Source organism: Chiloscyllium plagiosum, unplaced genomic scaffold (genome assembly GCF_037043375.1).
Source record: "Chiloscyllium plagiosum isolate Xiang-an unplaced genomic scaffold, Cpla_swu_hap1 HiC_scaffold_19, whole genome shotgun sequence".
Taxonomy (NCBI): Eukaryota; Metazoa; Chordata; class Chondrichthyes; order Orectolobiformes; family Hemiscylliidae; genus Chiloscyllium; species Chiloscyllium plagiosum.
In genome coordinates, this window is record NW_028270157.1 from 54,665,216 (window position 1) to 54,691,115 (window position 25,900).

Here is a 25,900-nt window from a genome sequence, read left to right on the forward strand (position 1 = left end):
CTCGCCCTGTGTAGGAACGCCTTTTAAAAAGCTTCAAGTCCGTCCAGAAGCCGCTGTCCCGACTTTATTAAACAAGGGTTACATGTACATAGCAACCGGCGTACCAGTAATAAGGTATTAATTTTAATTGCGCGACGTGTACACAATGCGGACAGAATGTGTGTGTAAACCCGCTGAAGAATGCGTGCTGAATGAATGAATGAACCAAACCATTCCCAATGTTGCTTTTCCCACGCCGGCAGCGCGCCTCCCACTCCCGCCACTCTTAAAGCCGTGCGCCTCCTGCCGGCGGCGGCTGGACGGTGCAGGTCGGCTACAGGTGGGGCTGGGAATGCACGCACGGTCGATCAAAGCTGCCAGTAACACACGGACGTTTTCAGAAAGGTGGGACGAGGCTGGAGAAGAGAGATGTTTTAATCTGCTGGAACTCAAGCGGATGGGGTTCCATCACAATGAAGCCACCCCGCATTCGTGTCGCTTCGCTGGGCATGTCAGGGCACTTTCCTCCTGGCCAACTTCACTCAAGCTGTTGCCCTGATACACCACTCAAGTCACAAAGTGGGTTTTACAATGAAAAGCAAAAAGATCATATTCTTTTTTTTTCTACGGCGATAATACACGTTAAATGTAGCCTTCCTCCTCATAATAGAATAAAGGGGATGTGGAGACACGCCACCTTAAGCCGATTGCAAAGATTGAATCACAGCAGTGAGCAACTTTTGCACTAAAGACATCTGTTGAGTGAATGATTCAGGATTCGACAAGACGTCGAAATAAAAGTGGCAAACTTCAAATATATGGTGCATTGCATTCCCATAGCCCCGCTGCCAAAACCAAAACAAAAATCCACAATATAAACCACACACTCTTTATAACACCGTTTTATCATCCATCTAACTACACGCATTATATAAATACATATGTATTGAGTGAGCGCTTTGTATCAGACTTTGGTATCACCACCCCAATGGGTGCCATCGAGACCGGCGCTTTCAGAGAGAGCACTTCATTACCTCCACACAAAGGAAGAATGGCGCGATTGAAGAGTTGTCCCGGGGAGAAAGGCGTGAAAATCACAGAAACGTCGGCTCACTTCTGGGGAGGGGGGGGGGGGGGGGAATGTGCGGATTTATTAAATGGGAAGCCACAGGAGGGCTCAGCCATATCAGGCTTCATTCATCAGTCCTATCGTGTTGGGAAAGGCCTCTAAACCAGTGGCGGTACAATACAGCAAGGCAGAAAGCGTTTTATCCCTCTTGTTTCATTCCTCTTCCTCCCCCCACCCCGGACCTACAAACCGCGTTTTCAATGAAGAGCAATCAACTGTTGAAATTGCTATTTACATTTCCAACTGTTTAACTCGCGATTTGTCCATCTTAATAGCTGCTTAAGCTTTTAAAGAGGAAACTAGCCATTCTCCTGATTGGAAAGCGAGACCAAGGTGACTTCAGTCTCTATCCAATTGTTTTTGTTTTAAAAATACAGGTTAGATATCTGTACTCCCCAGCCGTCTCACCTTCTCGAGGGAAAGTGTCATTTTATTTCTGGGAACTCATTTGCAAACTGAAGGCGGGTTTCCGCTATAGATACCACCGAGTTATTAATCTTGTAAATGAAATCACCGAGGGGGCGAATTCTGTAAAACGAAGAGGATTGGACAAAGTAATGTTTGTGAATGTGTTTTCAAACTCCGAATCATGGGGCTTCATAACTTCCCTCTGGGATACTGTTAGCTACAGTAGAAGTATTAGTAAATCATAAGTCATCTGCAATAGTAATCATTTTCATTCTTCTAAAGCAGCCAATGTGCCATTTAGTCCCGATAAATTATCGAAAACACAAAAAATCCAACTGTGGAGTCCACACTATTCGAGAAAATTAAACTGTCTCAAGAGCAGTGTAAAAAGGGCTCTCAGGCAATACTGTGTTTCTGAGCATCCCGTGAGTGTCGGAAAGGGCAGCAGTAAATCACTGGGCAAACAATTTGTAGTATGTACCACATCTCACCTACAGAAAAGACTGTATTGTATTAAGATAAAGAGGAAAGAACTACAGTAGACCCTGAGCAGGGAATGTAGAAGCCACTGCCTCCATCGAACACTCCAACACTGACTTTATATGCAATATTTGCTCTTGGTTATGCAAATCAAGACTTGGCTTAATGTCACATGTGGGATGACACCAAACCAGAACAATCTTTCTTTTCCTTTTTTACTGTTGAACACTCAAAGTGATTGAAGAATTCATCATTCAGTTAATGGGAGTTGTTCAGAGATATCAAGTCAAGGCTGCATCTTGTATATATGTCTCACATCAGTCATGCATCTACCCATCTCCATTCCTTTGAAATAAGAGCATTACACATGGTTATAGAATTTTGGTATGGTACAGACAGATGCTATTCAACCTATCAGTGATTTGAGAGAGTTATCTAAACAATTACGTTACCCTATTTTTTTCCTCACAGGCATGTATTTTTCTCTTTTAAGTGTTATCCAATTTTGTTTAGGATATTATTATTGACGCAGCTTCCTTTACTCGTTCAAGACTGAATTCCAGAACAAAACTACTCTCTCTCTGGTATACCTGGAACAATGTTTTTTTGCTTCCTCGGGTGTTTTTTTTATTAATTGTTTTAAATTAATAATCTCTTGTGCTGATTCCATGCCACTGTACTGTAAACCATTTACGATTTTGAATTCCTCTGTCAACTCTCTTCCTAGCCTTGCTGGTCTTGCAAAACTATGGTCATTCCTGACAAATCTGATTGAATTTTCTTCTTATTCTTTGATGAATGTAGTCATCACTGGCAAGGCCGGTAGTAATAGTCTCTTCTTGGTTTCCCTTGAAAAGGTGATGATGATGAGGCCCCTGGTGGTGGTCCACCCCTTCTTGAAATCAGGTGTCGGTACACCAATGATGCTATTAAGAAGGGAGTTCCAGGTTTATGACCCACTGACAGTGAAGGAATGGAAAAGGTGACCGAAGAACTGGATAATGAGGTGGATGTTGATTTTGGGACTACCAGACAACATTTCGTGAAGTCCCTAATTTGAGACAATAGCTAAAATTGAAATAAAGGGAATTGAAGAAAAATATATTAATTTTGTTAGGAATTGGTTGAGCAGATAGAAGCGGAGAGTGGAATAATGTGCAATTACTGACATTTGCCAGATGTGACAAGTGGTAGTTTGAAAGGATCTGTGCAGGCCTCAACTATTCATTGCATTCTTTAATCACTTAAATTATAAGATATAAAGTTCCATATCCAAATTTACAGTGAAACAAAGTTAGGTAGATGTGAAAAGTTGGAAACAGTGGAGACACAGAGGGACGAGGAGATCCAGGTAATTAAAATATTAAGAATATTTCCAGAAAATAATCAAGAATGCTAATTAAATGCTGGCTTTCATAAATAGAGGAATAGAATTCAACAGCTTAGAAGTCACATTTTAGCTATACAAAACCCTGGTCACATCACATCGAGAGTAGTCCTGGGCTCTGCAAACTCGGAAGGATGTATTGGTTTTGGAAGTAGGGTTTTGTAGATTCACTGGGTCGACCCTAAAGGTAAAATTAAACGGAGCGATTACATAAAGAAGGGTTATTGTGCCTGAATTTAGAAAGTAAGAGGAGATATGATAGAAGTTTACAAGATGGAACAGATAGGATAGATTGGACAAAAATATTTACACTGGTTGAAGAGTATAGGCCAAAGGGGCACAGCCAAAAAATAAGAGTTTGCTGATACATATGTGAAATTAGCAAATGCAGAAAGCTGGTTGAAGTTTAGAACCCTCTTTCACAAACAATAAATGATAAATCCATTGCTGATTTTATCATAAAATACATTATATATTGTTCAAAAGCTGTACTTTGCTTCTTGTTTTGAAAATGAACTTTGCAGGACTTTTAAGATGGCTACGCACCACCTGACTTGCAAGTTGAGCAAAAGTTCTAATCATGGATTGTAGAAGGCCAAAGCAAGGCAGATCACTTTGGGAATTTCTCACCTATTACTTGCGTGGACAATGTAAAGGGAGGATCAATCCTCTGACTGTAAGCTAGAATTGATAACAGAAGTGATATACCAAAACTTCTTATGCCTGCAAAGGGTGAAAAGCAACAATTCACCCCAAAGATGTTCAATTTGATCAGAGGGATAAAAACTCCCTTGTTAATCAAAATGGCTCATGGCAGCCTCATGATGAAACTCCACTGCATTTTGAAGAGTTTTGGTTAGACCTTACTGAACTTTTGGATCAGTGTTTGTTTAATATCCAGGGCAGTCTGTATAACACCAACAACAGAAGGCATGGCATCAGGCTTCCGTTTCTAGAAATATTTCCTGATTTCCTGGCAAGCAGACTGTTTCCCAGTATACAGACACCAGATTGCTGTGTCATCTCCCAATTTGAAAGAATTCTGCAACTCCTGTCTTCAGGCATGTGGATGCACCTGAACTTTTATCCTGACCTCAGGTAACCTCTCACACAAGACTTTAATATGCACATGAATTATGAACTGCACTTTTGGTTTAAATAATCATATAATTAAAACTCTTTCCTTTCCTGTGCTTTTCTTGTGTGCTTGACGTGTGAAGACCACTCCAGGTTTGAATGTGTAAATACACAATACTCCTGGTTTAACTCTATGGTGCGTGTTGCCATCCAGGGTTTGGTAAACTTACTGCAGTCTTTTCAAAAGTAAGTCCGTCTGTTTACAGATGGAAGGTGAGGAGAATACAGGAACTCAGTACCTCCTTCTCCTCTATCTGCAGAATTTCACACTGAGATTAATAGATCCTTATCAGCTAAAAGATATCAACAGATCTATGACAAAGATAGATATATGGAGTAAATGTTACATTTCCACTATGATCCAGTTGAATGGCAGAACTGGCTTGACACAGTGGGGAGTTGGGGGAGGTGGATATGTTACTTCTGTTCTAATGTTCCTATGCTTCTTGGTCTAAGGAAAACAACTTCAGCGTTAAGGCCTTTTTTCATATGAGTTAATTTATTCAGCCCTGGTCTCATTCTAATAAATCTCTTGTATGTCACCTCCAAAGCCTTGACATCTTCCTCAGGTGTGGTACTCAGATTTAAATACAATACTTCACTTCAAGCTGAACTAGGTTTAAAAGGTCCAGCATAACCTCCTTATTCTTCTGTTCTATTCAATTATTAAAAAGCCAAAAATACCACAAGCCTTTTTAACAGTCTTCACTTGTAGTGCCCCCTTCAAAGATTTCTGCAAATATCCCCAGATGTCTATAGTTTTGTATCCCTTTAAAATTGTATCATTTCATTTATATTGTTTTCCTTATTCTTTCTTCCAAATTGTTTCAACTTCATAATTATGTACATTAAGCTTCATCTTTCATTTCTCTGCCTAATTTTTCAATTTGTCTTGTCTTGCAGGCTATTTAATTTCCTCCCTACTCTTTGCAATATTTCCAAGTTTTGTAACAACTGTAAACATGAAATTATATCCTGTATACCATCTTTTATTTGTGTGTGTGTGTCTGAGACAGAGATAGACATAATCCAACTGGAGCTATGTGATGTAGAGTGTAATACACCAAAATTATCATCATGACCTCTTGAGTTCATTAGGCTAATACATAATTCTCTGAATAAAGGAATAAACAACCATTGAGCACAGGAGTAAGGGCTTTACTGAGGCTTTCGATGGTGGTGAAACACCAAACTGATTGCCACGAGTTTCTACATTGATTAGACCAATGAAAGTCGAACTACCATAATCCCCTGATTAAAAGGAATTTCCTTTGCATTAATTTCTTAGCACTGCAGTAGCTATTACTAAACAGCATTTGCAACAGTGCTGAGTGCAGGAATGGTTTACGGGAGGAAAGAAATTGAGCAATTTTGAAATGATTGAAGTGCAGAAAGCTGGGAAAGGAACGCATCATTTGCTTCTCCAATTGAGGACTTGTTTCAATCAACATTTGAAGAAGTGAAGCATGCTTAAAGTCTTCTTCCGGATGACAATAGAGAAAAATTAAGAAGGTGGAAGAACTTTGTAACAACAACCCAGGACTGTGCAGCACTGCTTCTGCTGCTGAACACCCTAATCTTCCCATTATAGGTTTGGAGATCATTTGGCATTTTTAAACTGGTTTGTATTTCACTATGACCATTCTTAGAGAAGCTTTCAGTGAAACATCACTGGATACTGATCCCAGTAAATGATGATCCCAGTAAGCGATCCCTGACACATGTCTGATCAGCAGTGCTAATAACTCTCATTCAATGTAAAAATAAACAGCACAACTTTGGTCCAATGGACTAATGGACCAACTAGTTAACAACTAAAAGAGAATTGGCCTGAATACTGATCTCTGGGAAATAACAATGTGTGCTCCCTTCGGTCAGAGAAACTACCACTTACTGCTATTCTTTGCTTTCTACATTTTAGGCAATGCTGTATCAATGGTTTAATGTTTCTAACAGGAATGTTAGGCACTACTTAGTCAAATATCTTTTGAAGGTACATATAAACACAATCAATCTTTAAGATTTTGAAGCAGAATGTAGTGCCCCTGATTCTGAACCAGGTGCCTTGGATTCCAAGTCCTACCTGTTCCAGAGATGTGTAATAACATTGCTAAACAGTTTGATTAAAAGTTGTCTATACACTACGCTTAGCAATTTGCTCCATTATTTCATCAAAAAACTTACTAAAGAAATATGATTTCTTCCAGTGGTTGCATTTCATTTGCACACATATTTAGGTATGTCACAGGATTAACGGTAGATACTAGACTGGCTGTAGTGTGTGGTTTATTGCCTGGGTGTTGTGGAAGCTTTACATTTGGAAATACTTTTGTTGAGTTTGCAAGAGCTGTTGGTTTCTACTGAGGTGTTTGTATGATGCTTTGGAGCAGTAAATAGGGACTGGAGCATGTACACTGACTTCTGGCAAGTTTTTTTTTGTGTAGGTTTAAATCTGAGGACTTTCTAATGTACAATGCAAATTATACAGTAGTTTGAACATTTAACCGTCAATTCATGTTTTCATGTGCTCTCCCGATATGCTTAAGTTCTACAGGCATTGAAACCAAATTCTCATTCATCGTGCCTGGAGATCTAACATTCTTGTGGCACAGTTATTGCCTCAGGTGGTATGTGATGTGATTCAAGAGTTTGATATTTTCAGATGTTTCCAGATGTTGCTGTCCTGTTCTACATCATAATATGTTTGGAATGGCTCACAAAACCCATATTCCTGGAAATAGATTGCTATAATACTTGTATTTCCACTGTGCAGAGTTCATTACTTTTGTTCTTCTCAATAGCTGAAATTCTGACATTAAGTTAAATACACTGTTATTTGACAATAAAACAATCAGTCATAGGAGCAAAGGTAGGCCATTTGGACCATTCTAGTCCTCTGTGCTGTGCAATGGGATTGTGACTGATTTGATAATCTCAACTCCATTTTCGTGTCTTTTCTCCATAGCTCTTGACCGCCTTTCTGATTAAAAATCTGTCTATCTCAGCACTGACTATAATTAATCACCCTGCTTCTGTAACCCTCTGAGATAAAGAATTCCACAAATTCCCTGCCGTCTGACAGAAGAAATTCCTCATCTCATTCTTAAAGGTATGACCTGTTACTCACCTAAGTCCTACTGCAGACTCTTTGTGTTATCCTCACCATATGCCTTTCCACTTATTTTTGTGTCATACACAGACTTGGCTACGGTACATTCACTTTCCTCATCCAAGTCAATAATATATACTGAAAATATCTGAGGATGCCACACTGTGGCACTCCACTAGTTATAGGTTACCATTCCAAAAATGCTCCCCTTACCCCAACTCTCTCCTCTACTCTTGTTAATATACCCTTAACGCCATGGGATCTTATCTTAGTAAGTAGCTTAATGCATGGTACCTTATCAAGTGCCCCTGTAACTCCAAATATATTACATCTACTGCCTCCCCTTTAGCTATCCTGCCTTTTTAAAAATTAATTCATGGGCCAGAATTTATTGCCTGTCCCTAATTGCCGGGAAGGCTGTCAACCACATTGCTCTGGTTCTGGAGTCACATGTCGGCCAAACCAGGTAAAGTTGGCAGTTTTCTTCCCTAAAGGACATTAGTGAACCAGTGGGTTTACCCAACCAATTGGCAAAGGCTTCATGGTCATCGTTTGCCTTTTAATTCCAGAGTTTTATTGAATTCAAATTCCACCATATGCCATGACAGGATTTGTACCCCAGAACATTACCTGGGTCTCTCTGGAGTAACAGTCCAATGTTAAGACCATTAGGCCATCACCTTTGTCAGGTATGATTTCCCCTTCATGAAACCATGCTGACTCTATTTGGTCATATTATATATTTCAAACTATTCTGTTATTACATCCTTTATAATAGACATCGACATTTTCTCAAAGCAGATTTTTCTGTTCAGCTCCAGAAAGCTGCAGGTGAGGGATGGGCCACAGTCAGTCTATCGTCTCATTGCAGAGAGAAAGGGGAAAGTGGGAAGAGGAGGTGGAACTGCCACAGGACGGAGTCTTAAGAACCTATTAGATTAGATTATATTGTCACATGTACCCAAATACAAGTGTACAGGAATGTAGAGAAAGGTGTATAGAAAATGGGATTGGAAGCTGTAGGTTTTGTGGGGGTGGGGTGTGGAGGGTACATAGCAATGTGGAGGGCAACTGTATTTGTAAAGAAGGGGCATACAGTAAATCATGGCTAGAATTAAGATAATGTAAGGGATGGAGTCATCCATGTTTTGGAGCAACATGGCTTCAAGGTGGTGACAGTGCCTGAGTACTCCAGGCATGTCCACCTCATATAACCAGCCCTGGGGTGGTAAGGTTAACAGGATGGATGGGTTGGGTAGGAACCTGGGGATATTTGAGGCTAATCCGGTACATGGGATGGGAGTTGGGAAATGTTGCAGTCTAATTTGTTAGGTGAGATTAGGTAGAGACGGAATAGTAATGCATTCAGAGTGATGCAAATAGGTCTCTTGCTGCTCGCTAGTGAGATTCACATCTTGATGTGGTTGCAGAATTACACCTGCATTGATATTGAGGATCTAATTTCTGCAGATATCACCTTATTTTCCCAACCGACTTGCCAGCACCCATATTGTTGAAGGGTGGGAAGATTTTGTCCTGGATTTCTTATCTGCCCCACATGCCTCACTGCTGTTCTCTTTCTTCCTTGTTTTGCTCCTTTCTACTCATACTGCTTTATTGCATTAATGCTTGTTTGTATTCACTATTGGGGTATGGGCATCACAGGCTGATCCAGCATTTATTGCCCATCCATAGTTGCTTTGAAGGTGATGCAGAGCCTTCTTGAACCATTGCAGTTCCTTTTGACGTAGGTACACCCACATTGCTGCTAGAAAGGCCATTCCAGAATTTTGACCCAGCGACAGTGAAGGATATATATATCCAAATCAGGATGGTGAGTGACTTTGGAGGGGATCTTGCAAGTGGTGGTGTTCCCATGTATCTGCTACCCCTGTCCTTCTAGATGGAAGTGGTTGTGGATTTGGAGGGTGCTGCTAGTAACATGCATCTGTCAGGTATTGGAGCAGTTCTTCATAGAATCCCAGGACATAGTGCTGGAGCAGGCCATTTTAGCGCATCAGGTCCAAACCAACCCTCCGAAGGACATCCCACCCAGCCCCCACCCTGTCCCTGTTACCCTGCACCTTGCATGGTCAATCCACCTAACCTCCATATCTTTGTACTGTGGGAGGAAACTGGAGCACCCAAAAGAAACCCCACAGACAGTCATCTGAGGCTGAAATTGAACCTGGGTCCCTGGTCTTGTGAGGCATTAGTGCTAACCACTGAGCCACCATGTTGCTGTACTCAAAGTATAAACATCCCTCACCTGGATGCAAATTATTGACTTTGCTAAATTTCTTATTTTTGTATCATTTAAAAATGTAAAGATTTTTCTACTTATACCTGTACATAAGCTAATTATCAATTAACTAAACTAGATTAAAAATACCATTGACTTAAAGACAACCAGAGCACACCACTTGTAATATTTTTTCCAGCCATAAATATTCCCATCTATCGTTAGGTTATGTATCCCACATTTATCCAGCAACATATTCAGCTCCTACTTATGACTCTGTACCTTGAACTGCAAGTGTTAGATAATTGAGGTAAGCCCAATGTATTTTGCATCACCCTGCTCAGCACATTGTTATTCGTTATTTGTTGTCATTTTTGAGTAAATTCAGCAATGCCTTAATTGTATTCACTGAGTCATATTCCATTTCATAAAGTCTAATATATTATTGAAGTAAGTATATTGAGCATACTTTTCAGTTGCATGCGTTGTCAAACAATGAAAGCATTTCAAAGCAAAAGCATTCTGTTGGTTCCCTGTGGGAAGTATAGCTGAAGGAGTCAATGCACAGAGCTGGATTGAAGTCCATTTTAAAAAAAAGTTTTTGACAGCACTAATATAAGGATCACACAAGAAGAGAAACCTTTTCACAGAGAAAGAGTGGTGATGATTTGGATTTCACTGCTTAAAACTGTGGTGGAGGCAGTTTCAATTGAAGCATTCAAAATGGAATTAAACTGTTATCTGTGAAAAAAAGAGTGTACGCAGCTATGTGGAGGTGGAGGAAGAATGGCACTAAGTGAACTGCTCATTCGGAGAACAAGTGCAGACATAATAGGGTGAATGGCTTCCTTCTGCACTGTAACAATTCTGTGATTCTGTGATAAGTTTTCTATTCAATTAAAAGAAAATGTGCCCAACCTGTCACTTGATAAATATTTAACTTTATTTGCACATCTGTTGCATAAACTGTAGTCAAGGTGACCAGACATATGTCTGGCAAGTTTCAGTTGAAATCAAGTAATGATCTGTGCACATTCCATCTTTAAGAAAGTACTGCGCACCTTCAAAGGCATTTCAATTGTGCAGGGCCTTTTGTTCAGGCTTCTGGCATCCATTGTGGCTCAATCAATGTGGCTGATGTGCACCGAATGGTTTTTATTTAAATGTCTTTAGAGGATTTAGCCTTCAATCTAATTGAACCAGAGCACTGGTGAATTCTGAAGCTCCCTGTTCAAATATCTGTATTTTAAATTATTTTAAGGATTATAGATTTGATAGTACATAGGAAACGTTAGGGAAAAAAAAACAAATCTCACAGATCAGAGTGAATGACCATAACTGAAAGAAGTTGTGTTGCTTTAATTTGATGAATCAAAAAAAGATTTAGAACAAATTAATATTAAATAATTAACAGTTTTTGTGAATTCATAACATTTGTCTAATTCAAAGTCAACCTCTGTGGGAAATATAAATCTCGCTTTTTGCCGTTAGTAATTCTACAGTGTTAGAAGTCAATTCTACTGTAGTTTTTCGATTTAGAATGAGGAATGAACTTGCATTAAGCAGCCCTAGTCTTTGTAACCTTAATCTCTTGGTCTTCACAACTTGGAACTACAAATGTTGAAAGTCACAACAAGTAACGCATTCCTTAATAGTGTCATTGTTTTAAACACTGTGTCATCTGTTTTCAAATTTATTTAATTATGCACCTGAACTTATATTAAATATAAAATATAATCAGCATCTTCATAGAAACATGGCTTTTACCCCTGGAATGCAAGGTCAGAATTGTGCCATCAGCAATGTAATTTGGTGTTGCCAGATTGTACTGTCCTGGCACAGGCACAGATGTTCAAAGAGAGTGACTGTGTCTCAGTACCAGAGTCTTCAATGATACAAGAGGGAGCTTTGATTTCTTCTGTCTAGACAGGAGTGTAACCCCAGTCACTTTCTATCAGATTTACATTCATAATTGACTGTCCATCTTGTCACCTCAGGCACTGTGTCTCTCTACTGCCATCGGTCCAGCTCACTTTTTCATTGAAAGGAATTAGTCATGAAACAGAAAACTGCCCTAACATGTTTCTAGGGAAGAAGCATGCCTGGAAATTTGAACACAAGCAAACAAATCTGAGACATTTCACTTTTGTGCTTTAGGGCTTGTAAATCCTTGCAATAGGTCCTCAAACCATTCCATTGCAATAGTCAATGTGCTTTCTGAAGGAACATGCTTAGTCTATATTTACCAGTAGAAGGGAAACTATTTTTGGGATAGAGTTTAGAAAGCATCATCCAAAGATTGCATTGTTTTAAATATTCAATGACATTATAAATCCTAAAAAGAATTTGTTGGATTTGCAGTCCACATCATCTCAGATAACATCAACTGTAATAGTGGTTTGTACATTCTGGGTCACAAACCTAAAGTTCTCTGCATCGTATCACATTTAAGCATTTACACAACCACAATTATAACTCCAGTTGACTGTGTTCTATGACAAACATGATCAAAAGTATACAGTAACTTAATAATAAAATAAATTCCACTAAATGAATATTGAAATAAAATTATTGCATCACATTCAGTATAATTGAAGCACAGCAAGAAAAGTGCACACAGACTATTACTTTTCCCCATCAACTCATTATTTGGTAAGGTTTGTTAGAAACTAAATGCTAGTTACCAATTCAGTGATGTCCAGATTAAATTCTAAACTCTTGAAGATGTGTACATGCCTCTATATCTCAAACTCACAGGGTAACAGTTCTCACCGAGTTTCACAGCATCCTCCAGAACAGAAAGATCATTTGAAAATAAAAATGATCCAATCCATCCCAGCCTCCTGCTGATTTCCCTATAGCCCTGATAATAGCTGTGTGAATCTAACTCCATTCAAATATTACTTTTGAACACACTGCCACCATCAGTTCAGGCAGCCCCCTTTCATATCATAATTCACTGTTTTAAAAGTACCTCCTCTTCTCTCTGCTGCCTATTTTGCCAATTATATTAAATCTGTGTACCCTGGTTACCACCCTTCCTGCCAAGTTGTTCTCATTTTTTTTCGATTAGATTTCCTACAGTGTGGAAACAGGCCCTTCGGCCCAACAAGTCCACACCAACCCTCTGAAGAGCAACCCACCCAGATCCATTCCCCTACATTTACCCCTGACTAATGCACCTAACACTATGGGCAATTTAGCATGGCCAATTCACCTGACCTGCACATCTTTGGACTGTGGGAGGAAACCGGAGCACCCGGAGGAAACCCACGCAGACACGGGGAGAACGTGCAAACTCCACACAGACGGTTGCCTGAGGTGGGAATTGAACCCGGGGTCCCTGGCGCTGTGAGGCAGCAGTGCTAACCACTGAGCCATCGTGCCGCCCTTTTACTCTGTCAAAACTACTCAACAGTTTGAACACTAAACTCCCCATGGCATTCTCTGCTCGAAGGGGAGTCGTTTCACTTTCTCCAGTTCCTCCACGCATCCCATCCCTGATATCTCTCTGGAAAATCTTGTCTTCCACTATCCCAAAGAGATGATATCTCTCCAAATGCATGCACAGATTTCAGTGAAATACTCCAGCTGGCACCCAATCAGAGAGTATGAGCCAGGCCAGAGATTTTGATTTAGATTGACAGTGAATTTGCTTAAGTTTAGAAATACAGTATGATTTATTACGTTAAAAATGCATGAAAAATGCTTTTCAGCAGTTGCCTATGTCATAGCATCGTAGAGACATACAGGATGGAAACAGAAACTTTGGATCTAACAGTCCACACTGACCATGTTCCCAAACTAAATTAGGTCTAGAGACAAATCCAAGCCTGAGGTTTTTGCACTTTCCAAACATATTGTTGTGAACTCAGTAAGTTGCACATGTAGCAAATAGCACATGTTAAGGACCAGATCAGGCCTCCTCAAAATATTTTAAGAAAGTAGCCTACATCCTAACGTTTTCTTATTTTAAAGGTAGATGTGGTGTGTATTCCGGATGCAATGCAACTGGTCAAACTACACCACATTAAGCAAAACACAATTTATTTAAACACTGTTGTTAAAATACAAAGAAAAAAAAAATTTAGAATAACTTAACATTATAAAACTTAACCGAATAATAGTTACAGTACCTATTACTAATTAACGGTTCCAATATAGTAACAATCCACAAACACAGCTCTTGGCAAAAAGGCAAATTCAGACACAGATTCTCACATGCAGTTCTCCAATCCAGGAAGGAAAAAAAACATCGAGAAAATTCAGAGAAAGTAGCAGCTGGGAGACACTCACTGAAACTTCCAACTCTTTTGAGACCCCAAAGGCTTCTGCTTAAAACTAACCCTAAAAACTGAAAAAGCCTTGGAAGCCTGGTCTGTGAGATCTGGCCACAGACAGGCTACTTTCATTGTTCCAACCTTAAAACATTCCAGTAGATCTCACAAGTTGGTTACTTTCTCCAAGATAGTACAGTACCTCTGCCTTACAACCTCTCTTAAAAAAAAGGACAAAATAACCTCTTAAAGGGAAAGCATGGGAATTCATGCAACTATGTCAATTGCCCAGGGTTGATAAAAGGTTTGGCTTCTCAGTCACATTCCTCAAATAAAAATTACTGAGAACAAATACCCTCACTGAGCCAATTTTTAAGAATATCATGATTGTTACAAGGTTGGCCAGGTAGATAGATCTCACTCAGTATGCGTTCCCTGATTGGGGCTGCTAATCTGGGTCAATCAGGGAGTCTTGGCTGACAGATATATACAGAAGTCTGCTTATTTTAGGGACTGGGTTTGAACTAGCTGGTCAGAGTCCATGTACTGTACACATGTAAATAAAGGGTGTCTTAATACCTCCATGGAGATATTTCAAAGAGTAACCCTAATGCTTTGTACAAAACATCAGAACATGGTCAAACATGGTTTCTTCAACTTTTTCTAATAATCGTTAAAGCAAATACAGTTGATACTACACATTGATGGAGACTTCAGACAGAGACTGGAGAACAGCCAAAGCTATAGCTGAAGAAAATACCATTAACTGATTCAGAGCTGGATTTTATATTCTGGTGACTAGATTGTTACTGAGGTTCCTTTTTGGAATTTTTAATCAGAACTCTAGAATGGTCAGAAAATGCTCTGAAGACACAGCGAACGGACTTGAGGCTGAACTGTTCTTAAAGAAGAATCAGCATACAGAAGAGTGAAGAGCCTAATGCAGGAATTTGCACATTGGGTCAGGACCATGACATTGGCATCAACCATGGCTCAATCACACGGTTGAGCACGGATCTGAATTTTACCTAGAATACCAATTACCAACCAGACAGTGTGTCCAAATAAGGACAATGATCAAGCTCTCAAAGCCGAAGGGCCAAGAGGAATCCATCCACAATCTGTTTTAGGGAGAGGAGAGAGGGAGGGACTCTCCTCTCTTCGACATTTTCTTGGCAACTGAAAAAGAATTTAGAAGGGCAAAACAACTTGGCTTCCATCAGGAAAGAGACTCTTTCTCCAGAAAGGCCTCTGATTGCAGCAATGGCTGGTGGCCAAGGTAGTGCAATGCCCCATAGTCTTCCTGGAATGCTGCTCCCAAGCCAGCCGCCATGCCCCTGACACTGAGGAGGCCGGGGGAGAGAAATGGGGCATTGACTGACTGGAACCTAGACTCTTTTGTTGATCTGTCAATCAGCTGAGCAAGCTGCTCGCCGATCCCGTCTCTAAGAAAATAGCTTGAGAATTGTCAACCAGCAACATGAAAAAACCACTCCCTTATCAGAGCTTGGAGTCAAAATCCTCCCCCTAGCTTGAGCAGGGCAAAGAAAACTAGATTGGTTACAGGGAAGTGCAGTATTGAATCCGTTTTTTTTGGTTATGGATACTTTTTATTTCTTGTAATAAACTAATGATTTTGATCATATTTTCGTTGCAAACTTAAAGCTTTACCAGAACTATGAAAAACGTTGAGCTGTTGTGAGCCCCTTTGGTTCATGATGAATGGAGTGTTTTGAAGGGTTGCATATGGAAATTATAAGGAGCAAGTTGTTGTTCCAGATGTCCCATAGTTATAAGATATTATAACAGCTGTATATCACAACCATCTCACTGCTGTTCTCTATGCCATATATTACCTTGTCTCAGGGAGTTCATCTTCTGAGTCCATTTGTTCTTGGGAATCAAAGTTTCCAGTCTTATCATAGTAATTCTTCTCAATCTGTTAGCAGCCTGTGGTAGGATTGAAGATATATTGTCTCCAAGAATTCTGTTAGAAAATTCCTCTTCATATTTTAAAGCATTCAGTGACAGGGAACTGCCACAGGGTGAAATAATCATGTCAGCTTCCTAAGTCCCAGGCATTGATATGCGGAAAGCTGTTGTCACACATCCCTTTAGTTCTCATAATGTAATAGGTTGACAGCAGAGTTTGACTGCTCCCACGAGCATCATCAATCATTCCAAACATATGTGAAAAGCATGGACTCCAATAAAAAATAATGGCCTTTACTCTGCATCAAAGATAACTAACATGATTGCCTTGCTGATCAGACCATCAATAGTTGACCCAACCAGGAATGATCAGTAAATTGGTTCAGCAGAAATTTGATTTGATTATTGTCATATGTACTTAGATACAGTGAAAATGGATCTTAAAATTATCGTGAGTAGCACAAGTATATGAATCTCATAGAATGATAGAGCACAGAAATTCCCATCAAGCCTCCTCCTCATCATCACTATTCAGAAAACACAGCTTAGGCAGGATATTTACTCCAGGTTAGTGAGAGATTTATATGAAAGGGTTACTCCATTGCTAACACCAAACTGCACATGGATTTTCTTTCTGAAATTAAAGAGATAGAGCTGAAACAGAATTACACTTCCCCCCAACAACACAACCCCAGCAAAAGGGGCACAGCTCATAAAGTCAGAAGAAACTAACATTTAAATAATTATATTAACATCATTCACGATGCATTGCAGACCCCATCAGTCACAGAAGGCCGGAAGCATACAGCAAATATCACATGTTGCCTGCTTCTCTGATATCATTTGGGAGTGGGCCAGGCTGTGGAAGGCAGACAGGCAAATTAAGGTTGGGAGTGTGATGCTGGAAAAGCACAGTAGGTCAGGCAGCATCTGAGGAGCAGAAGAATCGACATTTCGGGCAAAAGCCCTTCATCAGGATGCTCACCCAACAGCCATACTGTGGTGCTGCAAACTGTTGACTGTCCCTGAATAATGCCCTGGGAGACGTGCAAGGTCATTAAAATTTCATGAAGCCTATCACCAAAATAATGTGCAGTGACACGCCAACAGACTGAACAAGTTGAAGATGGTTCACATAATAAAGTTAACATAACCTTGATAATAAACTGCAATGTCGTGAAGATTTGTTTGCAAAAGCCTTACTGCAGCTCCCTCTGGTGACAGAAAGTGAGTAGTACGGCAATTGACAAGATGGGAATTTCGAAACTTGGAAAATAGGAGTGAGAGCTGAAAAATGTGTTGCTGGAAAAGCGCAGCAGGTCAGGCAGCATCCAAGGAGCAGGAGAATCGACGTTTCAGGCATAGGCCCTTCTACAGGAATGAGGAGGGTGTGCCAAGCAGGCTAAGTTAAAAGGTAGGGAGGAGGGACTTGGGGGAGGGGTGTTGGGAATGCAATAGATGCAAGGAGGTTAAGGTGAGGGTGAAAGGCCAGAGAGGGGGTGGGGGCGGAGAGGTCGGGAAGAAGATTGCAGGTCAAGAAGGCGGTGCTGAGTCCGAGGGTTGGGACTGAGATAAGGTGGGGGAGGGGAAATGAGGAAGGTGGAGAAATCTGCATTCATCCTTTGTGGTTGGAGGGTTCCTAGGCGGAAGATGAGGCGCTCTTCCTCTAGGCGTCGTGTTGCCATGGTCTGGCGATGGAGGAGGCCAAGGACCTGCATGTCCTTGGCGGAGTGGGAGGGGGAGTTAAAGTGTTCAGCCACGGAGCGGTTGAGTTGGTTGGTGCAGGTGTCCCAGAGGTGTTCATCCACTTTACCAACACCTTCCACCCGACCTCAAATTTACCTGGACCGTCTCAGACTCCTCCCGCCCCTTCCTAGACCTCTCCATTTCTATCTCGGGTGACCGACTCAATACGGACATTTACTATAAACCGACCGACTCCCACAGCTACCTAGATTACACCTCCTCCCACCCTGATCCCTGTAAAAACGCCATCCCATATTCCCAATTCTTTCGCCTCCGCCGAATCTGCTCCCAGGAGGACCAATTCCAATACCGAACAACCCAGATGGCCTCCTTCTTCAAAGACCGCAATTTCCCCTCAGACGTGGTTGACGATGCCCTCCACCGCATCTCCTCCACTTCCGGCTCCTCCGCCCTTGAACCCCACCCCTCCAATCGCCACCAGGACAGAACCCCACTGGTCCTCAACTACCACCCCATCAACCTCCATATACATCGTATCATCCTCCGTCATTTCCGCCACCTCCAAACAGACCCCACCACCAAGGACATATTTCCCTCCCCACCCCTATCAGCGTTCCGGAAATATCACTCCCTCCGCGACTCTCTTGTCAGGTCCACACCCCCCACCAACCCAACCTCCACTCCTGGCACCTTCCCCTGCAACCGCAAGAAATGCAAAACTTGCACCCACACCTCCCCCCTTACTTCCCTCCAAGGCCCCAAGGGATCCTTCCATATCCGTCACAATTTCACCTGCACCTCCACACACATCATTTACACCCAATGTGGCCTCCTCTACATTGGGGAGACAGGCCGCCTACTTGCGGAACATTTCAGAGAACACCTCTGGGACACCCGGACCAACCAACCCAACCACCCCGTGGCTGAACACTTTAACTCCCCCTCCCACTCCGCCAGGGACATGCAGGTCCTTGGCCTCCTCCATCGCCAGACCATGGCAACACGACGCCTAGAGGAAGAGCGCCTCATCTTCCGCCTAGGAACCCTCCAATCACAAAGGATGAATGCAGATTTCTCCAGCTTTCTCATTTCCCCTCCCCCCACCTTATCTTAGTCCCAATCCTCGGACTCAGCACTGCCTTCTTGACCTGCAATCTTCTTCCCAACCTCTCCGCTTCCACCCCTTCTCCGGCCTATCACCCTCACCCTCACCTCCTTCCACCTACCGCATTCCCAACGCCCCTCCCCCAAGTCCCTCCTCCCTACCTTTTATCTTAGCCTGCTTGGCACACCCTCCTCATTCCTGAAGAAGAGCTTATGCCCAAAACGTCGATTCTCTTGCTCCTTGGATGCTGCCTGACCTGCTGCACTTTTCCAGCAACACATTTTTCAGCTCTGATCTCCAGCATCTGCCGTCCTCACTTTCTCCAAATAGGAGTGAGAGTAGACCATTTGGCTCTTCGATCCTGCTCTGCCATTCGATATCTGATCATAACTTATCATCCATCTCAGTATCCTGTTCCATCTTTCTCCCATACCCTCTGATCCCTTTAGCCTTAAAAACTATATCCAACTCAATGCAGGGTCAAGAGTGTGGTGCTGGACAAGCATAGCAGGTCACCTAGCATCTGAGGAGCAGGAAAATCGATGTTTCAGGCAAAAAAACCCTTGAGTTGAACCTAACTTAATGGAATCTATGATGAATTGATTGTAATAGAGAGCTAAGGTTCCCAATTCTTAATTAAATGTAACGCTGGAAATTTCATCATATGACCTTCTGCCTCGAGTGCCCCACCCAAGAAACTAATATACAAAATTGTTCAGATTTGCAGAGAAATTACAGAATACTGAGAGGCCTGGATAGAGTGGACATGTAGGAGAGACTACGACCTGAGGGCACGGCCTCAGAATGAAGGGACGATTCTTTAGAACTGAGATGAAGAGGAATGTCTTCAGCCAGAAGTTGGTGATTCTGTAGAACTCAGTTCTGTAGAGGGCTGTGAAGGCCAAGTCATTGAGTGAATTTAAAACAGAGGTAGGTACGATCTTGATCAGTAAGGGATCAAGGGCTACAGGGAGAATGGGTTGTGAAACATACCAAATGGTGGAGCAGACTCAATGCTCCTATATCTTATAAAATGGTCTGCTTCCACACTTTGAGACTCTATGAAATGCTTTTAAAAGATAGCACTTTTTCAAAATGCCCTTTTGCCTATTCTATTGGTTACTTGCAGCAGTGTCCTCACAAATAATTTCTAATTCCTGAAGATTCCAAGGCTTTCTGGAAGACTAATCTCCATGGACTTTCAAAACCAGCTCCCAACTCATGGATCTGCAAAATTGCTTTAATCCTTCACTTTTTCCAAAACTCTCAAAAGCTGAGGCAATTAAGCCTGCTGTAACATGAGTAGGAGATCCCCAAAGGGTTTCAAGTAAGTACTGGATCAAGATACATTTAATCCCAATTGAACACTGGGGCTCCCCATTGTGGGACAAAACTCTGTTTCCATCCAAAAGAAAACCATTGCAATAAAACACAACTTTGTGAGTTTGTGCATCCCCATTCTTGGAAGGGCCTCAGCAGAGGGTCAGTGGAGATAAACTTTCTGATGTCAGTCCTGATGAAAAAAGACATAACTACCCACTGAGAGAAAGAAGTGGAATTCACAAGGAGTTGCAGACCAGGATCATAACCTGGCTTCCTAAAAGAACAGGATAAATTGTACCCTACAGATGTTGTGTAGGATTGGGTCTGTGTGGTGGTGGATGGATGGATGGGTTAAACCTGCTACACTTGGTAAAGCCATCAGGAAGGTGTCTCCAATTCACAGTGAAGGAGATCGAGCATAACATACCCAGGTTTTCTGGCAGTTCAAAGTTCGGTGGGAGGGTCAGCTGTGAGTAGAGCTCAAAGACATTTAAAAGAAAAATGTTAGCAAGAACATGATAGAAGAGATATAACATGAAGAACGATGAAGGTAAGTGATGTTGTTTCTGAGGTCAAACACCACTGCCAGTATGGTATGGTCTGAGTACTTCCCTATATAACTTGGATGAATGAGGTAGTGTTAGGAATAATGGAGGAGTTCACCAGTGCATCACAGATGAAACACTCCCTGCAGAATACTAGCAATGGATGGAAGGGGAAGATCCTGCTGTCTTCCAACATTTCCACTACCTCCAGCATGACTCCAGAGAATATAAACCCAATGTACTCGGTGTGTCATCATACAACCATTCAAACAAATGAATCAGGAGACAAAACAGGCGATTCAGCCCCTTTATGCACCCTTTAAGGTACTTCGCAGGAGGTTGCTGAGCAAGCTGAGGGCCCATGGTATTCAAGGTGAGCTACTGGCATAGATTGGGGATTGTCTGTCTGACAGAAGGCAGAGAGTTGGGATAAAAGGTTCTTTTTCAGAATGGTAGCTGGTGACAAGTGGGATCCCGCAGGGTTCAGTATTGGGGCCGCAACTGCTCACTCTTTATATTAATGATCTGGATGAAGGGACTGGGGCCATTCTGGCGAAGTTCACTGATTATATGAAGTTAGGTGGACAGGCAGGTAGTACTGAGGAGGTGGGGAGGCTGCAGAAAGATTTAGACAGTTTTGGAGAGTGGTCCAGGAAATGGCTGATGAAATTCAATGTGAGCAAATGCGAGGTCTTGCACTTTGGAAAAAAGAATACAGGCATGAACTATTTTTTAAACGGTGAGAAAATTCATAAAGCCCAAGTACAAAGGGATCTGGGAATGCTAGTCCAGGATTCTCTAAAGGTTGATTTGCAGGTTGGGTCCGTGATTAAGAAAGCAAATGAAATGCTGTCATTTATCTTAAGAAGGTTGGAATGTAAATGCAGCGATGTGCTTCTGAGACTTTATAAAGTTCTAGTTAGACCCCATTTAGAACACTGAGTTCAGTTTTGAGCTCCAACCTCAGGAAGGACATACTGGCACTGGAGTGTATCTAGCGGAGATTCACATGGATGATCCCTAGAAGGGTAGGCCTAACATATGATGATTGGCTGAGGGTCCTGGGATTGTATTCATTAGCACTTAGAAGGTTGAGGGGAGATCTAATCGAAACTTACAAGATAATGCATAGCTTAGAAAGGGCGGACGCTGGGAGATTGTTTCTGTTAGGCTCTGGGGAGACTCGGACCCAGGGGCACAGCTTTAGAATTCGAGGGGGTCAATTTAGAATGGAAATGAGGAGACATTTCTTCAGCCAGAGAGTGGTGGGCCTATGGAATTCATTGCCACGGAGCGCAGTGGAGGCCAGGACGTTGGGTGTCTTCAAGGCAGAGATTGATAAATTCTTGATCTCGCATGGAATTAAGGGCTACAGGGAGAGTGCGGGTAAGTGGAGTTGCAAGACCCAGCAGCCATGATTAAATGGCGGAGTGCACTCGATGGGCCGAATGACCTTGCTTCCACTCCTATGTCTTATGGTCTTAGCCTGCTCCACCATTCAATAACATACATGTCTAACCAGTCTTAAATATTCAATGACCCACCTATCTTCATCATCTTCTGAGCCAGAGAGTTGAAAAGTTACTCAATGCTCTGAAAGAAAATGTTCCCCTCCAACCTGTCCAAAAACAACCACCCTTAAATTCTAAACAGTGTCCTCTAGTTCTGGACACTGCAACAAAAGAAGACATCCTTTCCACAGTCACCTTGTCCAGGCTATTTAGAATTTTATCAACTTCAAACAAGTCAACCCTCAGTGGAAGCAAGGCCAATCCTCAGAAAAAAAACACTCATTCCAGGAATCAAATTAGCAAACCCCCCCTTGAGATGCCCCCAATGCATTATCCTTCCTTAAGTAAAGAAATCAAAACTGCATATTGTATTTACGATGTGATCTTTCCGGTGCCTTTATACCTGAAGCATAATGTCTTTACTTTTATATTCAATTGCTCTTGTAACAAAAGATAGTATCCCATTAGCTTTCTTAATTATTTGCTGTACCTACTATATTAACTTTTAGTGACTCATGCACTAAAAACACCTATATTCCGCAGCACTTGAGAATTATACAGTCATTCGGAGACATGGAGAGAGCCATTTTGGAGACATGGATAGAGCAGGGTCAGGAATAGATGTTGCAGGTTCTAGGGTTTAGATCTTTCATTAAGATCAGGGAAGGTGGTAAAAGAGGGGAGGTGTGGCTTTGTTAGTCAAGGACAGCATAACGGTGGCTGAAAGAACTTTTGATGAGGACTTGTCTACTGAGGTGGTATGGGCTGAGGTTAGAAACAGGAGAAGAGAGGTCACACTGCTGGGAGTCTTTTATAGGTCTCCACAAAGTTCCAGGGATGTGGAGGAGAGGATTGGCTAAACGATTCTGGGTAGGAGTGAAAGGAACAGGGTGGTCATTATGAGGGCTATGGGGAGAATGCGGGTAAGTGGAGTTGAACTGCCCATCAACCATGATTGAATGGTGGAGTGGACTTGATGGGCCGAATGGCCTTACTTCCGCTCCTTGTCTTATGGTCTTATGGTCTTATGGGACTTTAACTTCCCCAACATTGACTGGAAATACTATAACTCTAGTACGTCAGATGGATCAGTTTTTGTCTAATGAGTGCAGGAGGGTTTCCTGACACAGTGTGTCGAAGGGCCGACAAGAGGGAAGGCCACACTCGATCTGGTACTTGGTAATGAACCAGGCCAGGTGTTTGATTTAGTGGTAGGTGAGCACTTTGGAGAGAGTGACTATAATTCTGTTACGTTTACTTTAGCAATGGAAAAGGATAGGTACATGCCACAGGGCAAGAATTATAGGTGGGGGAAGGGCATTTATAATGCGATTAGGCAAGACTTAGGAGGCACAGAATCAGGTCACAAAATGCAGGGGATGGGGACAATTGAAATGTGGAGCTGGTTAAAGGAACAGATATTGCGGTTCCTTGATAGGTATGTCACTGTCAGGCAGGGAGGAAGAGATAAGGTAAGGGAACCGTGGTTTACTAAAAAAAATTGTATCTCTTATTAAGCAGAAGAGGGAGACTTATGTGACGTTGACGCGAGATGGTTCAGACGAGGCAATGAAGAGTTACAGATTGGCGAGAAAGGATTTAAAGACAGAGTTAAGAAGAGCAAGGAGGGGACATGAGCAGTCTTTAACAGGTAGAATAAAGGAGAACCTTAAAGTTTTCTATAGGTATGTGAGGAAAGAAAGGATGACTAGGGTAGGAATAGGGCCAGACAAAGACAGAAGTGGGACGTTGTGTGTGGATCCTTTGGAGATCAGAGAGGTGCTAAATGAATATTTCTCATTTGTTTTCACTCAGGAAAAGCAGAATATTGTAGAGGAGAAGACTGAGATATGGGCTATTAGACTAGAAAGGATTGAGGTTAGTAAGGAGGAGGTGTTATCAATTCCAGAAGGTGTGAAAGTAGATAAATCCCTTGGGCCAGATGGAATTTATCAGAGGATTCTCTGGGAAGCTAGGTAGGAGATGGCAGAGTCTTTGGCCTTGATATTTGAGTTATCATTGTCTACAGGTTTAGTACCAGTGAACTGGAGGATTGCAAATGTTGTGCCCTTGTTCAAGAAGGGCAGTAGAGATGACCCAGGTAATTATAGACCAGTGAGCCTTATGCTATTGTGGGAAACGTTTTGGAAAGGATTATAAGAGATTGGATTTATAGTCATCTAGCAAGCAACAACTTGATTGGAGATAGTCAACATTGTTTCGTCAAGGGCAGGTCATGTCTCACAAACCTCATTGAGTTTTTTGAGAAGGTGACCAAGCATGTGGATGAGGGTAGGGCAGTTGACGTGGTATACATGGACTTCAGTAAAGCCTTTGATAAGGTTCCACATGGTAGGTTTTTGGAGAAAATGCAGAGGCATGGGATTGAAGGTGATTCAGCAGTTTGGATTAGAAACTGGCTTTCTGAAAGAAGGCAGCAAGTGGTGGTTGATGGAAAATATTCAGCCTGGAGTCCGATTACTAGTGGTGTGCCACAAGGATCTGTTTTGGGATCTAGCTATGCCTGCATCTGACTTGGATGCAGGCATAGCTAGATGGGTTAGTAAGTTTGCAGATGACACTAATGTCGGTGGAATTGTGGACAGTGTGGAAGAATGTGGGCTTAAAAATGTGTTGCTGGAAAAGCGCAGCAGGTCAGGCAGCATCAAAGGAACAGGAGAATCAACGCTTCGGGCATAAGCCCTTCTTCAGGAATCCTTATGCCCAAAACGTCGATTCTCCTGCTCCTTTGACGCTGCCCTGACCTGCTGCGCTTTTCCAGCAACACATTTTTAAGCTCTGATCTCCAGCATCTGCAGTCCTCACTTTCTCCTAGTGTGGAAGAATGTTGCAGGTTTCAGGACTTGGATAAACTGCAGAATTAGGCTGAGAGATGGCAAATGGAGTTCAATGCAGTTAATGTGAGGTGATTCACTTTGGGAAGAATAACTGGGTCAATGGAAAGATTCTTGGTAGTGTGGATGTTCAGAGGATCTTGGTGTCCATGTACATAAATCCCTGAAAAGTTGCCACCCAGGTGGATAGTGCTGTTAAGAAGGCATACAATGTGTTAGGTTTTATTGGTGGAGGGATTGAGTTCCAGAGCTATGATGTCATGCTGCAACTATACAAAATGCTAGTGGGGCCTCACTTGGAGTAATGTGTACAGCTCTGGTTGCCCCATTACAGGAAGGATGTGGAAGCATTGGAAAAGGTGCAGAGGAGATTTACCAGGATGTTGCCTGGTCTGGAGCGAAGGTCTTATGAAGAAAGGCTGAGAGACTTGGGTCTATTCTCATTGGAGAGAAGAAGACTAAGAGGGGATTTAATCGAGACATACAAGATGATCAGAGGATTAGATAGGGTGGACAGTGAGAGTCTTTTTCCTCGGATGCTGACGTCAGCTTGTACGGGGGCATAGCTGCAAATTGAGGGGTGATAGTTTTAAGACAGATGTCAGAAGCAGGTTCTTTACTCAGAGAGTGGTAAGGGCATGGAATGCCCTGCCTGTCAATGTAGTTAACTCAGCCACATTAGGGGCATTTAAACAGTTCTTAGATAAACAGTTCTTAGATGATGATGGGATAGTGTAGGGGGATGGGCTTAGATTAGTTCACAGGTTGGTGCAA